This window comes from Ambystoma mexicanum, chromosome 8, assembly GCF_040938575.1.
Source record: "Ambystoma mexicanum isolate Mex_15411 chromosome 8, UKY_AmexF1_1, whole genome shotgun sequence".
In the NCBI taxonomy this organism is placed as follows: domain Eukaryota; kingdom Metazoa; phylum Chordata; class Amphibia; order Caudata; family Ambystomatidae; genus Ambystoma; species Ambystoma mexicanum.
The window spans coordinates 7,500,767-7,526,858 of NC_090929.1; the positions used below are offsets into that span (position 1 = coordinate 7,500,767).

General features: G+C 52.8%; 1 protein-coding gene across 2 annotated transcripts in view; it reads left to right on the forward strand.

The window, feature by feature from the left end:
• The window catches only part of AK1 (adenylate kinase 1), a 1,026,690-nt gene that overhangs the window by 826,212 nt on the left and 174,386 nt on the right, over positions 1-26,092 (forward strand). The gene's annotated exons all lie outside the window — the stretch shown is intronic.

Here is a 26,092-nt window from a genome sequence, read left to right on the forward strand (position 1 = left end):
TGCCCCCCTTCTTCCTGCCCTTTTCATCATTCCTCTACTTATGCTACTCCTTCTCACCATCTCCTCCTGCTTACTGCCCCACCTGCACCCATGACGTGCCCCCCCTCTTCCTGACCTTTTCATCATTCCTCTACTGATGCTACTCCTTCTTCCCATCTCCTCCTGCCCCCCCTTCTTCCTGCCCTTTTCATCATTCCTCTACTGATGCTACTCCTTCTCCCATCTCCTCCTGCCCCCCTTCTTCCTGCCCTTTTCATCATTCCTCTACTGGTGCTACTCCTTCTTCCATCTCCTTCTGCCCCCCTTCTTCCTGCCCTTTTCATCATTCCTCTACTTATGCTACTCCTTCTCACCATCTCCTCCTGCTTACTGCCCCACCTGCACCCATGACGTGCCCCCCTCTTCCTGACCTTTTCATCATTCCTCTACTGATGCTGCTCCTTCTTCCCATCTCCTCCTGCCCCCCTTCTTCCTGCCCTTTTCATCATTCCTCTACTGATGCTACTCCTTCTCCCCATCTCCTCCTGCCACCCCTTCTTCCTGCCCTTTTCATCATTCCTCTACTGATGCTACTCCTTCTTCCCATCTTGTCCTGCCCCCCTTCTTCCTGCCCTTTTCATCATTCCTCTACTGATGCTACTCCTTCTCCACATCTCCTCCTGCCCCCCTTCTTCCTGCCCTTTTCATCATTCCTCTACTGATGCCACTCCTTCTTCCATCTCCTTCTGCCCCCCTTATTCCTGCCCTTTTCATCATTCCTCTACTGATGCTACTCCTTCTTCCCATCTCCTCCTGCTTACTGCCCCACCTGCACCCAAGACGTGCCCCCTTCTTCCTGCCCTTTTCATCATTCCTCTACTGATGCTACTCCTTTTCCCCATCTCCCCCTGACACCCCTTCTTCCTGCCCTTTTCATCATTCCTCTACTGATGCTACTCCTTCTCCCCATCTCCTCCTGCCCCCCTTCTTCCTGCCCTTTTCATCATTCCTCTACTGATGCTGCTCCTTCTCCCCATCTCCTCCTGCCCCCCTTCTTCCAGCCCTTTTCATCATTCCTCTACTGATGCTACTCCTTCTTCCCATCTCCTCCTGCCCCCCTTCTTCCTGCCCTTTTCATCATTCCTCTACTGGTGCTACTCCTTCTTCCATCTCCTTCTGCCCCCCTTCTTCCTGCCCTTTTCATCATTCCTCTACTGATGCTACTCCTTCTTCCCATCTCCCCCTGACACCCCTTCTTCCTGACCTTTTCATCATTCCTCTACTGTTGCTACTCCTTCTCCCCATCTCCTCCTGCCCCCTTATTCCTGCCATTTTCATCATTCCTCTACTGATGCTACTCTTTCTCCCCATCTCCTCCTGCTCCCCTTCTTCCTGCCCTTTTCATCATTCCTCTACTTATGCTACTCCTTCTCACCATCTCCTCCTGCTTACTGCCCCACCTGCACCCATGACGTACCCCCCTCTTCCTGCCCTTTTCATCATTCCTCTACTGATGCTACTCCTTCTCCCATCTCCTCCTGCCCCCTTCTTCCTGCCTTTTTCATCATTCCTCTACTGATGCTACTCCTTCTCCACATCTCCTCCTGCCCCCCTTCTTCCTGCCCTTTTCATCATTCCTCTACTGATGCTACTCCTTCTCCCATCTCCTCCTGCCCCCCTTCTTCCTGCCCTTTTCATCATTCCTCTACTGGTGCTACTCCTTCTTCCATCTCCTTCTGCCCCCCTTCTTCCTGCCCTTTTCATCATTCCTCTACTTATGCTACTCCTTCTCACCATCTCCTCCTGCTTACTGCCCCACCTGCACCCATGACGTGCCCCCCCTCTTCCTGACCTTTTCATCATTCCTCTACTGATGCTACTCCTTCTTCCCATCTCCTCCTGCCCCCCCTTCTTCCTGCCCTTTTCATCATTCCTCTACTGATGCTACTCCTTCTCCCATCTCCTCCTGCCCCCCTTCTTCCTGCCCTTTTCATCATTCCTCTACTGGTGCTACTCCTTCTTCCATCTCCTTCTGCCCCCCTTCTTCCTGCCCTTTTCATCATTCCTCTACTTATGCTACTCCTTCTCACCATCTCCTCCTGCTTACTGCCCCACCTGCACCCATGACGTGCCCCCCCTCTTCCTGACCTTTTCATCATTCCTCTACTGATGCTACTCCTTCTTCCCATCTCCTCCTGCCCCCCCTTCTTCCTGCCCTTTTCATCATTCCTCTACTGATGCTACTCCTTCTCCCATCTCCTCCTGCCCCCCTTCTTCCTGCCCTTTTCATCATTCCTCTACTGGTGCTACTCCTTCTTCCATCTCCTTCTGCCCCCCTTCTTCCTGCCCTTTTCATCATTCCTCTACTTATGCTACTCCTTCTCACCATCTCCTCCTGCTTACTGCCCCACCTGCACCCATGACGTGCCCCCCCTCTTCCTGACCTTTTCATCATTCCTCTACTGATGCTACTCCTTCTTCCCATCTCCTCCTGCCCCCCCTTCTTCCTGCCCTTTTCATCATTCCTCTACTGATGCTACTCCTTCTCCCATCTCCTCCTGCCCCCCTTCTTCCTGCCCTTTTCATCATTCCTCTACTGGTGCTACTCCTTCTTCCATCTCCTTCTGCCCCCCTTCTTCCTGCCCTTTTCATCATTCCTCTACTTATGCTACTCCTTCTCACCATCTCCTCCTGCTTACTGCCCCACCTGCACCCATGACGTGCCCCCCTCTTCCTGACCTTTTCATCATTCCTCTACTGATGCTGCTCCTTCTTCCCATCTCCTCCTGCCCCCCTTCTTCCTGCCCTTTTCATCATTCCTCTACTGATGCTACTCCTTCTCCCCATCTCCTCCTGCCACCCCTTCTTCCTGCCCTTTTCATCATTCCTCTACTGATGCTACTCCTTCTTCCCATCTTGTCCTGCCCCCCTTCTTCCTGCCCTTTTCATCATTCCTCTACTGATGCTACTCCTTCTCCACATCTCCTCCTGCCCCCCTTCTTCCTGCCCTTTTCATCATTCCTCTACTGATGCCACTCCTTCTTCCATCTCCTTCTGCCCCCCTTATTCCTGCCCTTTTCATCATTCCTCTACTGATGCTACTCCTTCTTCCCATCTCCTCCTGCTTACTGCCCCACCTGCACCCAAGACGTGCCCCCTTCTTCCTGCCCTTTTCATCATTCCTCTACTGATGCTACTCCTTTTCCCCATCTCCCCCTGACACCCCTTCTTCCTGCCCTTTTCATCATTCCTCTACTGATGCTACTCCTTCTCCCCATCTCCTCCTGCCCCCCTTCTTCCTGCCCTTTTCATCATTCCTCTACTGATGCTGCTCCTTCTCCCCATCTCCTCCTGCCCCCCTTCTTCCAGCCCTTTTCATCATTCCTCTACTGATGCTACTCCTTCTTCCCATCTCCTCCTGCCCCCCTTCATCCTGCCCTTTTCATCATTCCTCTACTGATGCTGCTCCTTCTCGCCATCTCCTCCTGCCACCCCTTCTTCCTGCCCTTTTCATCATTCCTCTACTGATGCTACTCCTTCTTCCTCCTGCTTCCTCAGGGCCTATCGTGAATAGTGGGGTGAGGCCAGGGCCTGGGTGGGCAGCCCATGTTAGGGGTATTGCAGGGCCTATCGTGAAGAGTGGGGTGAGGCCAGGGCCTGGACATACAGTCCAGGTTAGGGGTATTGCAGGGCCTATCGTGAAGAGTGGGGTGAGGCCAGGGCCTGGACGTGCAGTCCAGGTTAGGGGTATTGCAGGGTCTATCGTGAAGAGTGGGGTGAGGCCAGGGCCTGGACGTGCAGTCCATGTTAGGGGTATTGCAGGGCCTATCGTGAAGAGTGGGGTGAGGCCAGGGCCTGCAGTCCATGTTAGGGGTATTGCAGGACCTATCGTGAAGAAAGGGGTGAGGCCAGGGCCTATCGTGAAGAGTGGGGGGAGGCCAGGGCCTGGGTGGGCAGTCCATGTTAGGGGTATTGCAGGTCCATGTTAGGGGTATTGCAGGGCCTATCGTGAAGAGTGGGGTGAGGCCGGGGCCTGGACGTGCAGTCCATGTTAGGAGTATTGCAGAGCCTATCGTGAAGAGCTGGGTGAGGCCAGGGCCTGGACGTGCAGTCCATGTTAGGGGTATTACATGGCCTATCGTGAAGAGTGGGGTGAGGCCAGGGCCTGGACAGACAGTCCATTTAGGGGTATTGCAGGGCCTATCGTGAAGAGTGGGGTGAGGCCAGGGCCTGGACAGACAGTCCATTTAGGGGTATTGCAGGGCCTATCGTGAAGAGCGGGGTGAGGCCAGGGCCTGGACAGACCGTCTATGTTAGGGGTATTGCAGGGCCTATCGTGAAGAGTGGGGTGAGGCCAGGGCTTCGATGCGCAGTCCAGGTTAGGGGTATTGCAGGGCCTATCGTGAAGAGTGGGGTGAGGCCAGGGCCTGGGTGGGCAGTCCATGTTAGGGGTATTGCAGGGCCTATCGTGAAGAGTGGGGGGAGGCCAGGGCCTGGGTGGGCGGTCCATGTTAGGGGTATTGCAGGGCCTATCGTGAAGAGTGGGGTGAGGCCAGGGCCTGGACATACAGTCCATGTTAGGGGTATTGCAGGGCCTATCTGTTAGGAAAGATTTCATAATTGTAGGTAATTTTCCTTCCATGTGGCAACCCCTAAACTTTTTGCTGTTGTTTTTCACCTTGTTCTTGACTTTGCCAGAGAAGTGCAGCCTTCTGCCGCACTCCTCTGGGCTTTCGCTCCTTTCTTACGGGGAAACTGACATGCCCTTAAGACAGTCAGTACCGGGGAACACTGTTTCCCGTAGTTTCTTTTATCATGTTGCGGCTTTCGTGCAACATGACACAAGAGGGCACTGTAAGCTAAGTTACAGCTCTCTTGGGTCTCTAGCCTTCTACAGGCCCTAGATACTCGTTTAGGATTGTATTTGATCGGTGCAAGTGATTCAGGGACAGGAATGGTGGCAGCGATCGTTTCTTTGTATTTTGAGCTCCTTTTGGCGTTCTAAGCACGTTTTCTACGCTTAACCCAAAATGGTGGCCTGGCTCCCCAAAATGGCCAGACCACGAGGCTCCTTTGTCCTGTCCGCTGACCGTCTTGCTCCCTTCACCTTCCCCAGGTCGAGCCGACCCGGGGCCTTCCTTATTTGGGCATGTACTTTCCCGCGAAACACGGATGCTTTCGCGGGCTTCTACATGTCTTTTTGTGTGCCTCCAGGGTGTGGGCTGGGATGTCTGGTCCCAATACACATCCTGGGTGCCAGAGAGTCTAGGGTGGTGTGAATGCCTGGGACCACAGTGGTCCGTGATTGGTCCACGAATGGTGTGAGTGTTGATGAGCGGATCTCCCATTGGGTCCCCTCCGTTTTGGCGCGAAGGGAACCGTGGATAAGAGGGGGCTGGAAACACCAATACCATGTCGATCTCCTGAGTTCTCACGAACGAAGGAATACAGGAGCCAAGTATCCTGCAACCAAGAGGCTGGACCGAGGAATCGCTGGTGACCCGCTGAAGGACTTCTGCTCTGCACTGCTGTCGCCTTGTGAAACCCTTTTCACCTTTGATCGAACCAGAAGGCCTGTACTGGTGCTTCGTCCCTTGGAATAGCGGGAACAGCTATTCTCGGCATCTTCATCATCTCCTGCCAGTAAGCCTTCGGAAGCGTCTCTGGGCCATCCAGCTGACTGACCAGCTTACACGGGAGTCTTGCTCAGGTTGTGTTGTATTTCGAGTCCTTGTCACTCTCACACGCTTCGTACACTTGGCGTTCCCAAGTCTGAAGTGAGTAGTGTACATTTGGCTCAGATACACACGGCCGCTCCGTTGCCCTGCTGTGGTGACAAAACTGTGCAGGTTTCTTAGATTGGGACGTCTTTTTACTCAACCCGATGACGAGGCGTTCCCTGCTCTTCTGAACCTGCCAGCTGCTTGCATCGGGGACCGGTGAGTAGCATAGCTAGGATCTGGTCGCCCTCCTGCAGGAGCCCATTGCTTTTCCCCGCTGTGTAAAACAGCACCCTTTTGTCCGTACTCGCGCTCTGCTTCTGCCCACTGTGGAGGCTGCGCTTGAGTCGCGGAACTTGTTCTCCTTCATTTGTGCACTGAACTGAACTGCCTGATTTCCTTAGAAGAGACTCTCCTTTTGCCCGTTGGCACCAGCGTGTGCAGGTACTTTTGAGCACAAGGCTCCACTCTTCGCAGGGCTCGGACTTCCATCTAGTTAGGTGCCTCTGAAGGCGAACTGAGTCTAAAGCATTGTATCGCACTGCCTGTTTTCCTTTCCTTTCAGGTGGACTACATATTTCGTGCTTTAAACGCTTGCGACTGTGTATTTGTATATATATTGTGTTGATATGGTATGTGTTGGTTTAATATTGTGATATTGTGATTTTCTCGCTACGGTCATTATTTTAGAGGCCTTAAAATAAATGTGTATCTATTTTTGATATAACAACTGTTTGGAGTAGTTTGTAAGCGCTCTTGCTTTGTGTGCTCATTGCGGGCTTTCAGTCACCCTCACCCCTCTTGAGACCTAGTCTTGACCGCCGCGATCGCTACCTTGATTGGTCTGGCTCGTCCAGAGGTTATCCTGTTCCAAGTAATTAGGTTGGCCTTCTGAACTTCTGCGCCACCAGGACAGAGTTCAGAAATCCGTCTTAACACTCAGCCGGGCTCGGACCTCTCAATCAACAAGTAACTGAGTTAACGCAAATCTCCCTCTGTTGGGCTTGGACCTCGCAATCACAGCACTTACAGGGGTTCCATTCCCCAAGCTTTATTCACATTCATTAGGGGTTCCCTTCCCCTAACTTATTTCATGTTCCATGTCTCCCTCAGCGGGCTCAGACCTTTCACTGATGTCGAAGACTTTCGAATGTGCAAGGCTTTTCCATAAACCTCTGCAGGTCCACTTCAACTTTCACTTCAGCTCACACTCTTGTATTATTTTACCCAGTGTCTCTTGTCTTGGTAGTTCAGCACTATAAGCACAAATGTTCATAGAAATCTTTATCTTAAAGTAATCACCTTTTAACTTCCCCTTTCACCAGGTTAATCTTGACCATTGTGCATTTAAAGGTTTGTTCACTTTGCTGCTTTATAACAAGATATCATGTATTTCGTGGGGACTTTCAAGTGGGCTCCTTCATTTCGCCGGACCACTACGCTACCCTGTATCACTGGCTTCACAGTTATCAGTAATTTAAAGTACACCACTGGTCTGCCTTCCTTTCCGTCTCATCCACACACGTGCAGCCATCAATTGTGAGGTATACGGTTGCAACTTCAATCTTTCCTTAACACACACCAGCCTTTCTTGTCACTTGCCAACTCACCGGTTGTGTGTATTGCTTTCTTGTCTTTACGGTTTTAATTCACGAGTCAAGGTTTTTACCACAGGCTTGGCTTCGTCTCCTCAACTCTGTCGTTTACCCGGGAGGGTCGCTGGCGTCCTTGAAACACAATGCAGTCTTTTTGTCTGGGATTTGGCCTTCTTCGCGTATCTGATGCTTGAACCACATTGTGTATAGGCGCTATATGAATAAAATATCATATCATATCTTTCACGGCTCTTCAGAGACAAATACCTCCTTCAGGGATCTCCTGGGTTTCTCTACCCATTTCTCTTGTCCCTCAATTGGTTGTTCAGTTCCAGTAGGTTTGCCTTCGCCCCAGAAGTTCTGCTACTTCCCGTGTTCCACCTTGCTCAGAGTGTGTCTCTACGTTCCACCTTTTACCCGTGTGGGGAGAGCTAATGGGTATCAGATGTATGTGATTAAAGTCAAGTGCCTGACTTTGCCTGACCCGATTAGCGGGACATGTCCAATGTGATATGTAAGGGTTAGCCTTTTACTCTCAGTCACCCTCTTCCTCAGCCCAGTGTTTGTGTAGGAAGGTGGGGAGGGTGGAGTTGGGACATTGGAACATCCTAGAAAATAGGATGGGGTACGGGTAAGAGAAAGGGGGGAATACTGCATCTCACCATTGGTCGCCTCACCCCCACTCCCCAAAGACCCCTTAACCAGGTGATCCTCTCACATTGGTCCACCCCCTGAGACTGGATCCAAAGGCGATTGCCGTGCCCTAGCCACCTGAGAGAGAGATCCCGGGCACTAGTAGGTGAGGCACCCTTTGGTTTCTCACAATACAAACCAAAACATTCCCTCCTCCCCAAGCCCCCTGATCCCTTTCCCCTGACAGCAGCATCTTGTTCCCGTCCATATACCCTGATTATTCCCAGAAGGGCGCTGGTGTCGTTAGATAATGTCCAATATACGCAGATTGTGCATGTACTCTCCTCTGAGATATTCCAGCTTCTCTGTGTATATTGTAGGTAACCCAATCCATTGCTAACAACCCCCGCAGTTTCCGAAGCCACTCCAGACTTGTTTGTGGAAGTCTATCCTTCCATCTTTTCGCTATCACCAACCATGCCGCTCTCAGCATCATCATGAAGGCTCTTCAGTGAGCTTTAGTCGGCAGCTTAATCCCTGGATCAAAAAGACCACACATCCATTCACCTCCACCTCCAACATTGACTTAACCTGGATAGTAACTTCTGTCCAAACGGAACTCAATTCTGGGCATTCCCACCATACATTTCTCCAATCCCCCTCTCCCGCACAGTACCTCCAACATGTTCGTGAGGACGTGGGGTGCATTCTATGCAATCTGACCGGGGTCAGATGCCACTGCATCATGATCTTGTACCAAGCTTCTCTAAATTGGATTAGGGATGTTACTCCAAAGGTTTTCTCAGTGTTCCCTAGGGATGTCCACCCCCAGCGTGTTCTCTCATCGCTTCATATAGCCCCACGCTGGAGTGTCTTCCGACTCCATTAGGATTGAGCACCGCTTCAACACCATCTGCTTATTCCAAACTTCTCAAATAGCGTCGACTTTCTTCCGCTGCCTGTTTTGTCCCAGGGGCCATTATCCAGTGGCTCATTCTGTCCTTTTCCACATGGCCGATCCGATGCTTGCACTCTTCAAACCTGCAAATGTCCGACCCTTAAATCATGTACCCTCATTTCCTACACCCCATTTTGTGTCACTGCCTAAACGATCCATGCACCATCCCCGGCGCCAATTGGGGGTTCCCAAATATAGGGTAGATGGCGACCGCCTCATGGATAGAGGGCCCTGGTCCACCCATCAATCCCAAATGTCACATACCACTGCTAATGCCTGGCTCACTCGGGTGTTCTGTGGTCTGTCCTGTCTATGAAGCCAAAGAATGCCCTCAAGAGGAGACCCCACCATATCCCGCCCTATCCGTCCTTACCCACGCCTTGGTCCTATCTCCCGAGAACCACTCCCGCACTAAACCTAGCTGGGTCGCCTCATAATATTTAATAAAGTTCAGAAGACCAACCCCCCCATTCCGTCTTTAGAGCCATCAGGGTGTGCATTGCTATTTTCATTTGCTTATTTTACCATAGAAACACTATCCTATGCAAGTCCCTGAAAAAGGATTGTGGAACCGGGAGAGCCTGAAACTAATACAGAACATTTGGCAACGTAACCATCTTCACAGTAGCTACCCTACCCAACCATGGTTGCAAGGTCTACTATCACCTGCTGGATCAGCTCTGGGAAGTTCCCATCGTACAGCTGTGCTACCATGTTGGTTATATTTACCCTAGATACCTTATGCTTCCTTCTGCCTGCGTGAACGGCGAGTATGTTGGCAGGGCAGCCCTCTGGCTCTGGGAAAGCACCAGAGCCAGAAATTGTGACTTCGGCATACTAACCTTGAGGCCGGCTAGCCGATCTGTTACCTTCAATTCTGCCACCAGAGCCAGTATCGATGTCTCCGGATGTGTCAGGGTCATCAACATATCACCTGCAAAGGCAGCCACTTTATGTCCCTCCCCCCGAACGGTATGCCGCGTACCGCTGTGTTCTGCCTGAGTTTTATTAAGAAGGGCTCTAAATAGATAGCGTATAAAAGCAGAGGCAAGGGGCAGCGCTGTCTCGTGCCGCGAAGGATATGAATGGTTCTGGATAGAGTAGTGTTAATGGATAAACGCATTGTGGAACTTTTATAGTTTGCTCTTACCATCTATGCAAACTTGGTTCCATCCCCATGTGCTTCAGGGCTGTGAACATAAATGGCCACTTTACTCGATCAAACGTCTTCTCTGCAGCTAAGGAGAGCAGCACCAATGTGCCCTGCTGCATAGTGGCTTCCCCCACTAAGTGCACTATGTCTGCCGCCTGATCAGAGTCGATCAATTTCGGGAGCAAAGGCGCAAGTCGTGCTGCCAGAACGCCTGTGTATATTTTCGCATCTATATTCATCAGCGCAATGGGCCTATAAGACCCGCACTTCACCGGTTGGGCTCATGTGGTTTCGCTATCTGGAGGATGGTCTTGACCGCATCCGCCCTTCTCAGCTGCCAAGCTAGTGGCCTACCTGCCTTATTGGCATTTATGTAGCATCTCTGCTTTCGGCCTTGCGTGTGCTTAGCAGTTCCACTTGGCCCCTGATTTTCTTCAAATTCTTGTATAGGGATTCTAGTTTGTTTTCCATTGGCCCCCCTCTGCTTTTCCCTCGGTGCTCTAAGTGCTATTAATTCTCCCTGCATCACAGCCTTAAAGGCTTCCCCTATCGCTTGTACTATCACTGTATCATTCAGCAGGTCCCTTGGTAACATTTAGCGCCATAGCCCCCTCCGCACCCCCTATCCTTTAGCGATGCCAGCATTGGGGCATGAACTGAGAGGGATATTGACCCCAGGTCCATCCCTCACATCCCCCATAAGGTTGGCCACCACCCAAATGTAGTCTATTCTAGACAGCGATTGGTAGAGATGCGAGAACACATGTAGCCCCTGTCCTCTCCCCTCATGGTCCACCAGACGTTGCACAGAGCCAAATTGTGCAATCGTTCCATCAGGGCACGTGACGGCTCCATCGCCCCCTGGTGTGCCCGAACACTCCTGTCAGTGTGTGGGTTCCATGATAAGTTGAAATCCCCAGTGAGAATAATATCCCCCACTGTGTTCCGCTCTAGTTTGTCCGCTACCTCTCGTAGGAATCAGTCCTGACCCACATTTAGCGCATAAACTGACTCCCTCACCTGCCTATGTTCTAGTCGTGCCCGCAGGAAGCGGTGCATCCCCTCCTGGTCACCTGCCTATGTTCTAGTCGTGCCCGCAGGAAGCGGTGCCTCCCCTCCAGGTCACCTGCCTATGTTCTAGTCCTACCCGCAGGAAGCGGTGCCTCCCCTCTGGGTCACCTGCCTATGTTCTAGTCCTACCCGCCCTGCGGTGCCTCCCCTTCGGGTCACCTGCCTATGTTCTAGTCCTACCCGCAGGAATCGGCGCCTCCCTTCCTGGCCGCCTGCCTATGTTCTAGTCGTACCCGCAGGAAGCGGCGCCTCCCTTCCTGGCCGCCTGCCTATGTTCTATTCGTACCCACCGTAAGTGGCGCCTCCCCTCCTGGTCACCTGCCTATGTTCTAGTCCTACCCGCAGGAAGCGGTGCCTCCTCTCTGGGTCACCTGCCTATGTTCTAGTCCTACCCGCCCTGCGGTGCCTCCCCTCCGGGACACCTGCCTATGTTCTAGTCCTACCCGCAGGAAGCGGCGCCTCCCCTCCGGGTGGCCTGCCTATGTTCTAGTCCTACCCGCAGGAAGCGGTGCATCCCCTCCTGGTCACCTGCCTATGTTCTAGTCGTGCCCGCAGGAAGCGGTGCCTCCCCTCCAGGTCACCTGCCTATGTTCTAGTCCTACCCGCAGGAAGCGGTGCCTCCCCTCTGGGTCACCTGCCTATGCTCTAGTCCTACCCGCCCTGCGGTGCCTCCCCTTCGGGTCACCTGCCTATGTTCTAGTCCTACCCGCAGGAAGCGGCGCCTCCCTTCCTGGTCGCCTGCCTATGTTCTAGTCGTACCCACAGGAAGCTGCGCCTCCCCTCCTGGTCGCCTGCCTATGTTCTAGTCCTACCCGCAGGAATCGGCGCCTCCCTTCCTGGCCGCCTGCCTATGTTCTAGTCGTACCCGCAGGAAGCGGCGCCTCCCTTCCTGGCCGCCTGCCTATGTTCTAGTCCTACCCGCAGGAAGCGGTGCCTCCTCTCTGGGTCACCTGCCTATGTTCTAGTCCTACCCGCAGGAAGCGGTGCCTCCTCTCTGGGTCACCTGCCTATGTTCTAGTCCTACCCGCCCTGCGGTGCCTCCCCTCCGGGTCACCTGCCTATGTTCTAGTCCTACCCGCAGGAAGCGGCGCCTCCCCTCCGGGTGGCCTGCCTATGTTCTAGTCCTACCCGCAGGAAGCGGTGCATCCCCTCCTGGTCACCTGCCTATGTTCTAGTCGTGCCCGCAGGAAGCGGTGCCTCCCCTCCAGGTCACCTGCCTATGTTCTAGTCCTACCCGCAGGAAGCGGTGCCTCCCCTCTGGGTCACCTGCCTATGTTCTAGTCCTACCCGCCCTGCGGTGCCTCCCCTTTGGGTCACCTGCCTATGTTCTAGTCCTACCCGCAGGAAGCGGCGCCTCCCTTCCTGGTCGCCTGCCTATGTTCTAGTCGTACCCACAGGAAGCGGCGCCTCCCCTCCTGGTCGCCTGCCTATGTTCTAGTCCTACCTGCAGGAATCGGCGCCTCCCTTCCTGGCCGCCTGCCTATGTTCTAGTCGTACCCGCAGGAAGCGGCGCCTCCCTTCCTGGCCGCCTGCCTATGTTCTATTCGTACCCACCGTAAGTGGCGCCTCCCCTCCTGGTCACCTGCCTATGTTCTAGTCCTACCCGCAGGAAGTGGTGCCTCCTCTCTGGGTCACCTGCCTATGTTCTAGTCCTACCCGCCCTGCGGTGCCTCCCCTCCGGGTCACCTGCCTATGTTCTAGTCCTACCCGCAGGAAGCGGCGCCTCCCCTCCGGGTGGCCTGCCTATGTTCTAGTCCTACCCGCAGGAAGCGGCGCCTCCCCTCCGGGTCGCCTGCCTATGTTCTAGTCCTACCCGCAGCCTACCCGCAGGAAGCGGCGCCTCCCCTCCGGGTCGCCTGCCTATGTTCTAGTCCTACCCGCAGGAAGCGGCGCCTCCCCTCCGGGTCGCCTGCCTATGTTCCACTCCTACCCGCAGGAAGCGGCGCCTCCCCTCCGGGTCGCCTGCCTATGTTCCAGACCTACCCGCAGGAAGCGGCGCCTCCCTTCCGGGTCGCCTGCCTATGTTCCAGTCCTACCCGCAGGAAGCGCCGCCTCCCCCCCAGGGTCGCCTGCCTATGTTCCAGTCCTACCCGCAGGAAGCAGCACCTCCCCTTCCGGGTCGCCTGCCTATGTTCCAGTCCTACCCGCAGGAAGCGCCGCCTCCCCTTCCGGGTCGCCTGCCTATGTTCCAGTCCTACCCGCAGGAAGCGCCGCCTCCCCTTCCAGGTCGCCTGCCTATGTTCCAGTCCTACCCGCAGGAAGCGGCGCCTCCCCTCCGGGTCGCCTGCCTATGTTCCAGTCCTACCCGCAGGAAGCAGCGCCTCCCCTCTGGGTCGCCTGCCTATCTTCCAGTCCTACCCGCAGGAAGCGGCGCCTCCCCTCCGGGTCGCCTGCCTATGTTCCAGTCCTACCCGCAGGAAGCGGCGCCTCCCCTCCGGGTCGCCTGCCTATGTTCCAGACCTACCCGCAGGAAGCGGCGCCTCCCCTCCGGGTCGCCTGCCTATGTTCCAGTCCTACCCGCAGGAAGCGGCGCCTCCCCTCCGGTCGCCTGCCTATGTTCCAGTCCTACCCGCAGGAAGCGGCGCCTCCCCCCCGGGTCGCCTGCCTATGTTCCAGTCCTACCCGCAAGAAGCGGCGCCTCCCCTTCCTGGTCACCTGCCAATGTTCTAGTCATACCCACCGGAAGCGGCACCTCCCCTTCCTGGTCGCCTGCCTATGTTCTAGTCGTACCCACCGGAAGCAGCACCTCCCCTCCTGGTCGCCTGCCTATGTTCTAGTCGTACCCACAGGAAGGGGCACCTCCCCTCCTGGTCGCCTGCCTATGTTCTAGTCGTACCCACAGGTAGCGGCACCTCCCCTCCTGGTCGCCTACCTATGTTCTAGTCGTACCCACAGGAAGCGGTACCTCCCCTCCTGGTCACCGTGGATTTGCAGTATCTAAGCACTTAAGGAGTCTTTAAATCCATTTGTGAGAAGTGCTGCAACCTAATAACCTTGATATCCAGATGGGGAGATGGTGTAAGTGGATCTAGGTCACCTGGCCTAAGCCCCGTCCACCTGGCGTCTTCAAGGTTGCTGCTCTTTTTCCCCACTTAGCCAGCCCCGCCCACCTGGTGCCTTCCAGGTTACCGCTCTTTTTCCCTACTTAAGGAGCCCTCCAGCCTCTTTTCCTTTGCAGATGGGGAGCAGGTGCAGGTGGATCTAGGTCACATGGCCTAAGCCCCGCCCACCTGGTGCCTTCCAGATTGCTGCTGTTTTTCCCCACTTAGCAAGCCACGGCCACCTGGTGCCTTCCTGGTTGCCGCTCCTTTTCACCACTTAGCAAGCCCCGCCCACCTGGTGCCTTCCTGGTTGCTGCTCTTTTCCCTACTTACGGAGCCCTCCAGCCTCTTTTCCTTTGCAGATGGGGAGCAGGTGCAAGTGGATCTAGGTCACCTGTCCTAAGCACTACCCACCTTCTTAGCCCTGCCTCTTCCTTCCTGCTCTTAACTCTTAGAGCAAGGGCGTGTCTCGCCCGGGCGTCCGAAGCGAAAGGCTGACGAAGAAAAGTGCAATTCCTGTTAGGACCAGGAGGACCCAGGGCCCGAACCCCTGCCCAGACAGCAGGTAAGCATGCACCAAGATGTGTTTACTCACTCTGTCCCCACAGGCCATCTCCACCCCCTCTGGCCCCCTCGGTGATGTTCCCTTGTTCCCCCACCATTCTCGCACACAGGTGTTGCCTGTTTTGCTTGATTCTTCTACCCTACTCCCCCTCCTGGCCCTCCCACCCTCCAGCCTACTTCTGCAGGAGTCTGTCCTGATACATTCTGGTTTCACCATCACAGTCTTGTGCCCAATGCTGGATTTGACTTTTATGGACCCCCCCAGCACTATCTGAAATGTTGTCAGGCCTAGAGCGATAGTCGCTTGTTTTGTTCCTCCCCTCCCTTTCTGCACCCCTCTCCCTCACCTTTTGTTTTTCTCCGGCTCTACCAGAAATGTCATCGGGCCTAGTACGGTAGTCGCCTGTCTGTTTCCATTTCCTTTCCACTTTCCCCCTCCCTTCCTTATCTATGTCTTAGCTCTTGCACTATCTGAAATGTTGTCAGGCCTAGTGCGATAGTCGCTTGTTTTGTTCCTCCCCTCCCTTTCTGCACCCCTCTCCCTCACCTTTTGTTTTTCTCCGGCTCTACCAGAAATGTCGTCAGGCCTAGTACGGTAGTTTCCATTTCCTTCCCACTCCCCCCCCCTCCCTTCCTTATCTATGTCTTAGCTCTTGCACTATCTGAAATGTTGTCAGGCCGAGTATGATAGTTACTTTCACATCCTTACTGTTCATGGCCTGTAAGAATGTCATTGTATTTTCCCTTGTTCCCGCCCTTGCCTTGAAGCGCTTTGAAACACATTTGCTAACATTCCGAGGTTGGAGGTAATGGAAAAACGATGCTGGTAAAGGATTACCGGCATCGCATACCGCTCCGCGCTATAGCGACCCAAGATCCTGCTATTAGAGGCACCGTTAATAACGGTGCCTCTAATATCGGCATGGGCGCGGGCCCGCGGCCCATCATACCGCCAATACTGGCATGCCGCTAATGGGAGGAAATCACAAGTCAGGCGGACAAGCAAATACCGGCATCATGAAGGCGCTAATAGGGGATACCGGGATGCTGGTAATACCGGTATCGTGAACCAACCGTAAAATGCAATGTGCAGTGTTCCCAACTGCCACTGGTGCACACAGTCAGCACAGGTGGAGGCAATGGAGTCTGGGCCAGTACAAAAGGAGCACACCTACGCACCACAATCCTTCCCACACCAAGATGATCCCAATAGTAGTAGCAATACTGGAGCTGGAGGACATGCTTGCATTGCTACACCAGCAACAACAAAAACAGCAACAGCAGGCACCACAGAGGAGACGCAGGAGGAGAAGGAGGGTGAGACAGGCCCAGCATGCCCCACCAGTGCAGCCAGCGGTACCACGCAGGCAGCCCCCAATCCCTCGCATCAGAGTCAGTCCTTTCACCTAACCCTGGAGCAGATCCACACCCTATACCGTCGGGACCGGGACACCATCACCGCCATCATGGACATGATACATGACGACATTGTCAGCCTCATTGAAATACGCACTGCCATCCCCCCTCTACTGAAGGTAGTGTCGGTGCTCCACTTCCTTGCCACAGGCACCTACCAACACACAGTGTGGCACATGCATGGCATATCACAACCCTTATTTTCTTGCATTCTGAAGCAAGTGCTGGATGCCCTCCTCAAGCACACCAGGGACATATCCCTACCACGGACTCCCCAGGAGATTTTTGAAACAAAAGTTGGCTTCCATGCACTGGCAGGCATGCCCAATTGTATAGGTGCCCTCGACTGCACCCACGTGGAGTTGGTGGTCCCGCATGACATGGAGGTGGTGTACCACAACCACAAGCAATACCACTGCATCAATATTCAGATGTTATGCGGCGCCAGCGAGATCATCACACATTGTTGTGCCCGATATCCCGGATCAACTCATGACTCTACGGTCCTGCGGAACTCCACACTACCACGCTACACGGAGCGACATGCAGGACGACGTGCCTGGCTGCTGGGTAAATTGCATGACAGGCACATGGTACTGAAATGGGGGGAGAGATGCACACACCACCATGGTGTCAATGTTTATGTGACAGCAAGATGTGCACATCACTAAACACAGTGCCCCAAAGCATCCCAAACTGAACATGACAACCAAATCCAATAGGAATGAAGTAAGGTCGACACCTATCACAACATGACAAACAGTAAACCACCCCACATCCCACAACACGTGCACCACTCATCAACGGACCTCTCCCTCAGTAACACCATCCAGCAACATGCAGTGAATATGCACTATGTTGCTGTCGCCAGTAAATCGCCACACAGGACAAGCATCCATGGGAGTGCATTGAACAGAACCACCAAGGGAATCCACTGTCTGTCACAGGGCCGCCACAACCACAGGAATGCTGCATGTCACCATGGGAAAAATCAGCACTGAATGCCTAATATTGCAGAGCCTACTGCCAACGCTCCCAGTCAGAAAATCATACAGAACACAACACATCACAAATTTGACACGAACACAGCCGTATGCGTACACAATGCATGACCAACAAGACGGCAGAGCACACCGTGTATCATCTTGAAGATGCAACCCACACCATTATTCCATGGCACAGGACACATTGAGGGCCTACAAATGGCATTCATACTACCAGGGACTTGTGCATGTGACCAACGACATTCTGCAGGCATGTGTGACTAGTACAGCTGTCCATCATGAATCGACTGACATATAGCTTTTTTGGCCCCCCATGCAGGTGACAGTGGCTATCCCTTGAAGCCGTCGCTCCTCACCCCTGTCTGAAACCCACAGAACAGGCTCGAGGAGGACTACAATCGATCCCACACCCGTGCCCGTGTGGTCATTGAGCAGACCTTTGGCCTGTGGAAGGCACGGTTTCGCTGCCTTAGCCGGTCGGGTGGGGCACTCTTCTATGGGCATGAGAAGGTGGCCAAGATCAGCATGCCATGTGTCATGCTGCACAACATGTGTATCCGACGGAACGTGCCCCTGCCCCCTGACATTGAACTGCTACCACCTGGTGATGATGAAGGGAATGAAGAAGATATGGCGGCACATCATTGTAGTGCCGATGCACAGGTGGGACGTAATGTGCGTCAGTCAGTGATTGCACAATATTACTGACACACATGGCGCTAGAGGGTGACATGATAGTTGGACAGAGGCCACTGGGTGTGGGAGTACATGTACACTATGCACTGTATATGAATAAATGACACATGCACAATGATGAATGCCCACTCAGGTCTTGCTTTTTACACAACGGGTGTATTGTAATTTACTATGAAGACGAAAGGGCACTAACCCTCCACCACCATCCCCTCCTCCCCCTCCTCCCACAACTCCCCCAACACACCCTCCCCTCTCCCACTCCCCCCACAACTCCCCCACACATGTCCAAACAAGTGTCAGTTTCCTTCATCAGGCTAGACTGTCTACTTCCTGCCACTCCCTGCACCTGGTGGCGGCATGTCTGGCCAGCGGAGGGTGTGCAATGACCTGCGCAGTGGGCTTGTATGTGTGGAGCTCGAGGATGATGGTGTGGCTGCCTGCTCGATTTGGGGGGCCAGACGCTCAGCCTCCAATGCATCAGCTATGCGGCCGAGGACCTGTCGCAGGGCTGATACCACCTCGCAGTCGCCTTGTGTTTTCGGCAAAGATCTTCCCCAGGGAGGCGGTGTTATCGGGAATGATCTTGCCCAGAGAGGCAGTGTTTTCACGCCACTCCTGCCTTGCTTTGGCATTGTCACTCACAAACTGGCACACCAGTGCAGTTAGCTCCTGCCGCTGCACCCCCGCCGGTACACCTGTGGAGGTGGAGGGTGCTTGGGTGTCATGTACAATTTCTATCGGCTCCCCTATGGGACTCATGGCCCCTTGGTTGAACTCCCCCCCCAGACTGCTCGGGGTGGTGGCATGGTCGGAGTCCACCAATGTGAGCTGTGGGGATGGTGCCGGACTTGGTGTGCGAGGCAGTTTGGAGGAGTCGTCCTCCACGGGCACCCACACCTCTTCCTGCGCCTCCTCCTCAGCCAGGGGTGCTGTGGCTGCCGCCTCCCTGACTGAACTGGACTCTGCTGAGAGTGCAGCTTCATCTGTGTCCTGTGCCACCGTGACTGGAGTGGCGGGTTCTGTCTCGATGGCCCTTGGTGGCACCAGTGCCGTAGCATCCGGAGGTGGTTTCCTCTGTGGTGCATGGCGAGCCTTGGGTTGGGCATTTGAGGTCGAAGGCCTCTGGGTTGTGGTTGGCTGTGGGGGTGAGTCCCAGGCCTCGCTGTCATGGTCTGAGCCTGTGGGGGTCGAAGAGAGGGACGGCATGAGTGATGGTTTGATAGGCATCATGCATACATTTGTATAATTGCTCATCTACACAATAGAAGGTAATAGGCAGTGGAGTTTTGATGATTATGTTGCTTGCTATATGGGTGGGCAATGCAGGCATACGTCGGGGTCACTCATATTGGGGCTGACATATGCTATGTGACATGCATGTTTGTTGTGGCCTGCAAGCAGTGTGACATGCTATTGACATCTTAGTGTGGTTTGTGTAAGTTATGGCATTGCCTTGCTGCAGGCATCTGCATGTGTCTGTGCTGCATACGACAACTATGCTGGGAATGTGTGTGCCTTGAGCAATGGCTTGCCTCTGTAGACAGACATATTGGTGCACTATCATCAGACTCTGCATTACAGTGATTTCTTAGGACACTCACCTCTGTCCACCGATGACGTGGCGCCACACTCCATGTCTCCCACGCCTTCAATTGCCTCCATGCTGATCAGGCTTGCACATATGTCCTCCCATAGGGACAGCTTTATGGGAGAGCTTGCTCCTCCACCAGTTGACATGGCCTGGCTCCTGTTGGCCGAGAGGATGTTGCAGACTCGCAGGCGCAAGTCGTCCCACCTCTTCCTGCAGTCCTTGGATGTGCGGGGGGTGTTGCCAACCGCGCTTACTTTTTGCGCCACTAGTGCCCATATCTCCTTCTTTCTGATTATAGCCTCCCTCTTGAGGCTCTGGGCAAACACGACATCGGCATGTTCTTCCAGGGTCTCCACAAGCATGGTTAACTCATCTTCATTGAAGCGCTCCTTGCGCTGGCGGAAGGCGCCCTTTTTCACAGCCATGGGCATTGCAGTGTTGTTGTGGATTGGATTTCATGCACACCAATGTCCTACAGGTCCTGGTTTCTGAGGGTGGCAATGGATTGTGTTTTTAAAGATGGCCGCCGTGCTCTTTCCCTTTCCTGTGCGATGACGCTACTTCGGGTTCTGCTTATTTACGGTGACCATTATTAGTGGTGACCTCTAATAACGGTGACCACTAATAACGGTGGCCGCTAATGTCGTCTTGCATCATGCCGGTAATGCAATCTGCGCTTTACTTGATGACGCTAAGGGCCATTTTCGGGACTTTAGCGTCGTGCCGGTAATGTTGTTACCGGCATGGCGCAAAGCTCGTGCACACAAGGTCGTAATAGCCCTCTGTTAGCGGGCTCTGACCTTCACGGACACGATATTTACTCCATGCCGGTAAGGACAGTTACTTACCTCCAACCTCGGAATGACCCCCATTGTGTATAGATGCTATGTAAATAAACCATCTGGGTTTTTTGCATTCGTAGACCTACATGCTGCGTTTGACTCCATCTCATGCTTAATTTTGATATCAAAAATAAAAAGAGATAATTGTCCGTCAACATTGTGTGATATCATCCATGCACTACACTCAGAGACTTCGATACGTATTCGTCTAACATTACGTGACCTTGTGTCGGCCCCAATTTCCACTGCGCGGGGCCTCAAGCAAGGTTGCTTGCGTACATCTGCAATTTTCAATTATTTCATTCATGATGTCAAGCATATGTTTATGTCAGTAGCCTCAGATTCACCAATCCTTAATAGCTTTCCCATTGAAACATTAATGTATGCCGATGATCTGGTTCTAATTTCCAAAACCCCAACTGCATTACAAAATCTGCTTTTGGCTTCCAATTCTTATATTGATTTAAATCAATTGAAAATGAATACAGACAAAACCCAAATTGTGACCTATTCAGCTTCCAAAACTAGATGCAATAATTATGTGTGGTCGATTAACAAAATAAAATTGACAATAGTCAAGAGGTATGCATATTTGGGGGTGATATTTGAGGGCACTGTTGATGCCAGAGGCCAGTTGGAGAGAGTGGAACAGAAACTAGATACAAGCCGAGATCAGGTTATATTGTTAAGGCAAATTTACACTAAAACCTGCCTTAATTAATAGGAACCAAAAAGCGACACCTTGCATATTATATGGCCTTCAAACACAACCAATTTGGGCAGCCTTGTCTTTTGATAGATTAGAGGTGAAATTTTGGAGGAGTGTTCTCCATCTACCACAGTGTGTACCCAGGCCTTGGCTCCGATACGAATTAGGTTTGATTTCTCTCCACGCTATCTACCACAAGCGGCTATGTGCTTTGTTCCGTAAATGTTTGATTTCAACATATACCAATGACATCTTGAGGATCCTATCAACATACCTGTTTACTTTGTCCCATAAATGTGTACAAAGTTGGATGAAGGAAGTGTATACCATCCTTGCAAACTCAAATGTCACTATTGAAATATTGATTTCGAACCCAAATAAGGCAAAAGACATGATATATTGTTGTGATCTGATTACTACTCGGACCCAGTATCTTCAATATAAACACAATTGTGCGCAGAGATTTTACCCTAAACATGTTGAGACCATGGAACCATATCTCTTGAAATGTCCATCTTCAGAAGTGCGGTCTGCTATCCTTAGATTTCGTTTTGACCTTGGGCCCCCAAGACAGATCCAGGCTAGGCGTAAATTGATACCAAGCCATGTGAAATTTTGCCGATTCTGTCTGAATCAAAATTCTGCGGAGTCACTTGAGCATCTAATATCGTGTTGTCCAGCACTGATCGGATTTAGAATGACTTATGTTGGGCGTCATTAGCTCACCATAGGGTTCTTGGATATTGATTTACGATGGTCGTATCTACTATGTGTCGCTAATGTTGCAACACAAATATCCATTGTTCATTTTTTAAACGCCTTTGAATTTGAGTTGTAAATGGTCTAATAGAACGCTGTGCGACTTTGTGATATTTTGTTATTTTGTGTCATTTTATGAATTATTTCTGTGAACCATTTCTTTATTGTGAATTTCTCCTTAGTGAATTATGTAAAGTGTGGATTGTTTTATATTTATAGCAATGTAACTTGATGTTTGATGCTGCAATAGGCGTTTTATATTTTTGTATTAGTTCATTTGTAAAATACATTGAAAAGCTGATTCATTTCAGCTAAATCACTAAAAAAAACATTTTGTTAAATAAACTATAATATCATATCAGCTGCTTTTTGAACGTGTGTCTCTTGCAGTAGTATGGCCTCCACATTCCCCTACTGATTTGGACCTCCGCCTTTCGCGCTTCGCCACCTCACATTATGTGATAAGATCCTGAATACCCTTTAGAGGGTGGACCTGCAGTCTATGCCTGTTACATTCCTTTCGTCCCTTGCGCATACCTGCTTCCCTCTGCTGCTGCCAACACCTCCCCCTTCCACTCCCCCCTCCCCAACATTCCCTCCCCAGGTCCGGGCGATCCTAGGATGCCCTCAGGGTCCCACCCCAAGGCACTGGACCAAGTAACTGCCTGGGGTACACTCATTTGGAGGTTGTCGATATCCCCTTACCGATTCCATGACCTCCTCCCGAACGCCCTATTGCCGTCCCGGGTACTGTCATCCTGACTCGTGTACTTCCCGTTCCTCCCTGCTCTCCCTGCCTCCCAAGTGTTCGCCCTCCTCCCCCTGCGTTGCCCACTTCCTCACCCTGTACCCTCTGTTGAATGCCCTGGAGGGCCCTTTAACCTTGCTCCTCTACCTCCCAGACTCCCCATCCCCAGGCCCATTCTCACTGTCTGAGTCCACGTGGAGATGTGGACCTGGACTGTCACGTCGGGTCACCCTCCTCCTCTTCCAAGTGCAGCAGCGCTACGCCTTCTGCACATGATGTTTTTCGATGCTGTGTCCCTTCCAGGGAGAACAGCAAGCCAAATGGGAAGGTCCATTTGTATGGGATATGCTTTGCAATGAGTCCCTTAGTCATCAGGCCCCTAGCCCTTCGCTTTTGCAGGGTTGTCAGTGCCATGTCCTGAAAGAATTGGATTTGCAAGCCATTCACTGCTATGTTCCCTTGGGCCTTCGCCACTCGCAGGATACTCTCTTTCTGCCCGTAGGAGTTGAGGGCCACCAGGATGTCTCTGGGTCTCGCTCCCGGCTCCCTCCCCTTTGGCCTGACTCAATGTATCCGGTCGATCTCCACTGCCCCGGGCTGCGTATCCAACAGCAAGCTCCCAAAGCACTATTGAATCGTGCCCATCTGCTGCGTGTCTAGGACTGACTCGCTGAGACCCTTCACCCGGATGTTAGACTGGTGCAGTCGGTTTTCCAAGTCCTCAGCCAGAAGTTCCAAATTGTGGGAGACCCTAGCCACATGCTCCAGCAGGTCAGTGTTCTGCTTTACTTTCTCCAACATTTCCCACAATCCCTGCTCTGTAATGTCCACCCTGTCTCCTAGACTCTTCACCTCCCCCATGACTTCCTTCGTGGAGCTTCTCAGTTCTTCCCTCAGTGACGCAAATTGATCCTGAAAGGTTATCGTCATTCTCCCTCCCAAGCCTCTGAGGCATTCCTTGAGGTCCTCCTTGCTGAGGGTCATATTAGCTCCTGTGTGTCCTTGTCCACCACTCTCCTCCCTTCGCTCTTCTCTGGCTGATGGACCTTCCTTGTTCTGCTGCCTCCAACACCACTCCAATTGCCCCTCTTGCGGCGCTAGGGGGTTCTTTTGCCAGGACCAACCCTATCCCGCACTCCTCTGCCCTCTTAACCGGTGACCCGCTGGGACCCCAGCCGCCCTTTGGGAGACCCCCCGGTGCCGCGTCAGCCCACAGGGGGTCATGAGGCTTTTGCCAGGGGGCCCGCTCCACCACTCCTCCATCCCTCGACTGGGTCCACCACCTCTGCTTGGCAACCCACTCCTCCGGTGCCACAGTGCTTTATTGCCCAGCCCGCCAACCCCAGACTGGGTAGCTCCTTTTTTTCCAGCCCTCTGAAGTAACTCAGGATTCCATGTCCTCACTCATTGGTGGCCATCTTGGAAGGTTTCCAAAATGTCCTTTACGGTGGACGTCGGTGGATGCTTGTCGATGCACTCCTCCTAGCTTCTTCACTGGGCTTGTGTTGCCCTTTAAGGCGATGTCCCAAAGCTGAGGAGAGTGTTGCAGGCAACGTCCTTGTCCCTTGTTTGGTTAAGAGACTCTCTGGCACTTCCCACCTAGGAAGCTTGATGCAGGGCACGCTGTGTGCTGGCTGGGTACCAATTCTGGATCTGCTTGGAGGGTCCTCTGGATTCAGTATCTCCCTCTGTTCCCTGGGGGATGTTTAGGGGTGGGATCTTCCTTCCCTCTTGGAACTCCTGGCCTTCCTTCACTGGTGGAAGCCGTAAGGCAGACTGTACCTTCAGTCAGGGTTCAAATGAGTTCTTCTTGTTACTCCTTGCAAAACCTTCAGGTGATCTACTAAAGGAGGAGAGCAACCCTCTTTTAAATCCAAATACGCCCCAGTGATTGGTGTACGCTAATCTTACCTTAATGAACCAATCCTGGGTCCCCACCAACAATCTTCTGTTATGCGTGAGGTCATAACCAGAGTGCTTTGCAACAGGAAAGGTAAAGGTGTGAACACATGTACGACTGAGTCCCACCCATCTTTGTGTCTGTTGTGGATCAAAGGTTCTCTCTGGTTAATTAAGCTCTCAGTGGTTCCTGATTAAAAGCAGGTCTCCATTGAAGTTTTGGTGAGAACAGACTTTCTGTCTGCATCAAATCACATACTCCTACCCTCTGAATGGGGTCCCCTGTGGGGGTTGCCTAATGCAAACACATGTACCAGACATGACAGCTCACTGTCATTGATACTAAGAGGTGGGAGCTGGCTTGAGGTTGACACAGATGCTTATCAAAGGTGTTGGGGTTTTCTGTCTTTTGTTAGCCCTGCAACCAGGCCTCTCGTCTCATTGGGTGGACCCATGGAGCCTTTGCTATTTAATTAGGCTGGCCATGATATGAGGAAGGTTTTGCCCTCTCCCTTTTGAGATGCCTTGATGTACTCCTGGGTGGCACATTCCAACTAAATGTGACTGGGGGAACGGCTCCTGTAGGCTGTGTCCACCCAGAGCAAACAGGTTTATGTGTATGTTGTGCGATGAGCAAAGGAAAATGTGTGCGGATTAGCCTGAAACATTTGCCAAAGGTTCATGTACTGCCATTCAATTTCATATAAATAAAAATAAAAAACCACCGTGCGGATGGTCGAATTCCTCACAGTGGAGCCCTTGTGGAGGCGGCCAGGAGGACCTCAGGCGCAGTCTGTCCTTACACCTGCTGTGCAAGGCCTTAAGCAGAAGTCCCATACTCGGGCACTTAGGCAAAGCCCCTAGAAGTCCTCTTGCATAGGTCTGGTCCGTTTCTATCAAAGTGAGAGGGTCCGTTTCTTATGGGAGACTAGTGGCCGCCCCAAAGGGCTGACTGGGGGCTTGCAAATAGTGGGGTAAACCTGACCAGGAGGATAGTTCAAGGGCAATGCGTGTGCCTCGTAAGCAAGGCAACGCATAACACAAAGGTTCGAATTCTGGGCACGCGCCTAGAAACTGCTCCCCGGTATTAAGCGCATTATAAAAGAACAACTATAACCCCATGTAGCCGATCGTGGGCCCCTGGACCCGCCAGAGGTAGGGAGGGGGGTGGGCAGAGGCGCAGACAGGGTAGGGCCTGAGCGGGCAAGGCCCACCCAACATCTGTATATGCCCACTCAGCAGCGCTGTGCCAGCATTTACAGATGTTAATGTCACTGCGGTGGGCCCAACTTCATTAGCTTCAGGCCCCACCTGTTAGACAATGCGGGCCACGCCTCTGGGGGTGGGGGCTTTGCTAAATATGCGCTTAACCAGCTCTGGACATGTTGGTGACACCAGATGTCTCCACTGTGACAGCATATTACCCCCTCCTCAACCCCCCCCCCCCGTGTCTGGGTAGGATAAAAGTCCCCTGCGCTGATGCAGGGCTGCTTCCTACCCCCCCCTTCCCAGCATGCATTGCATTTCTTCCTTTTCCCTTTCATCTGCTGCTGTCATCCCTTCACCCTCTTCCTTCCTGTCCTGTTTCCTTCCCTTCCTCCCTCCCTCCTTATTTCTCTTTCCCGCTTTATCGCCCCTCACTCCTTTTTTCCCAGGCACCACGCCCCCCCTCCCTCACCCTCCGATGCCCCTGCCTCTGGTTCGGTTCCTTGGT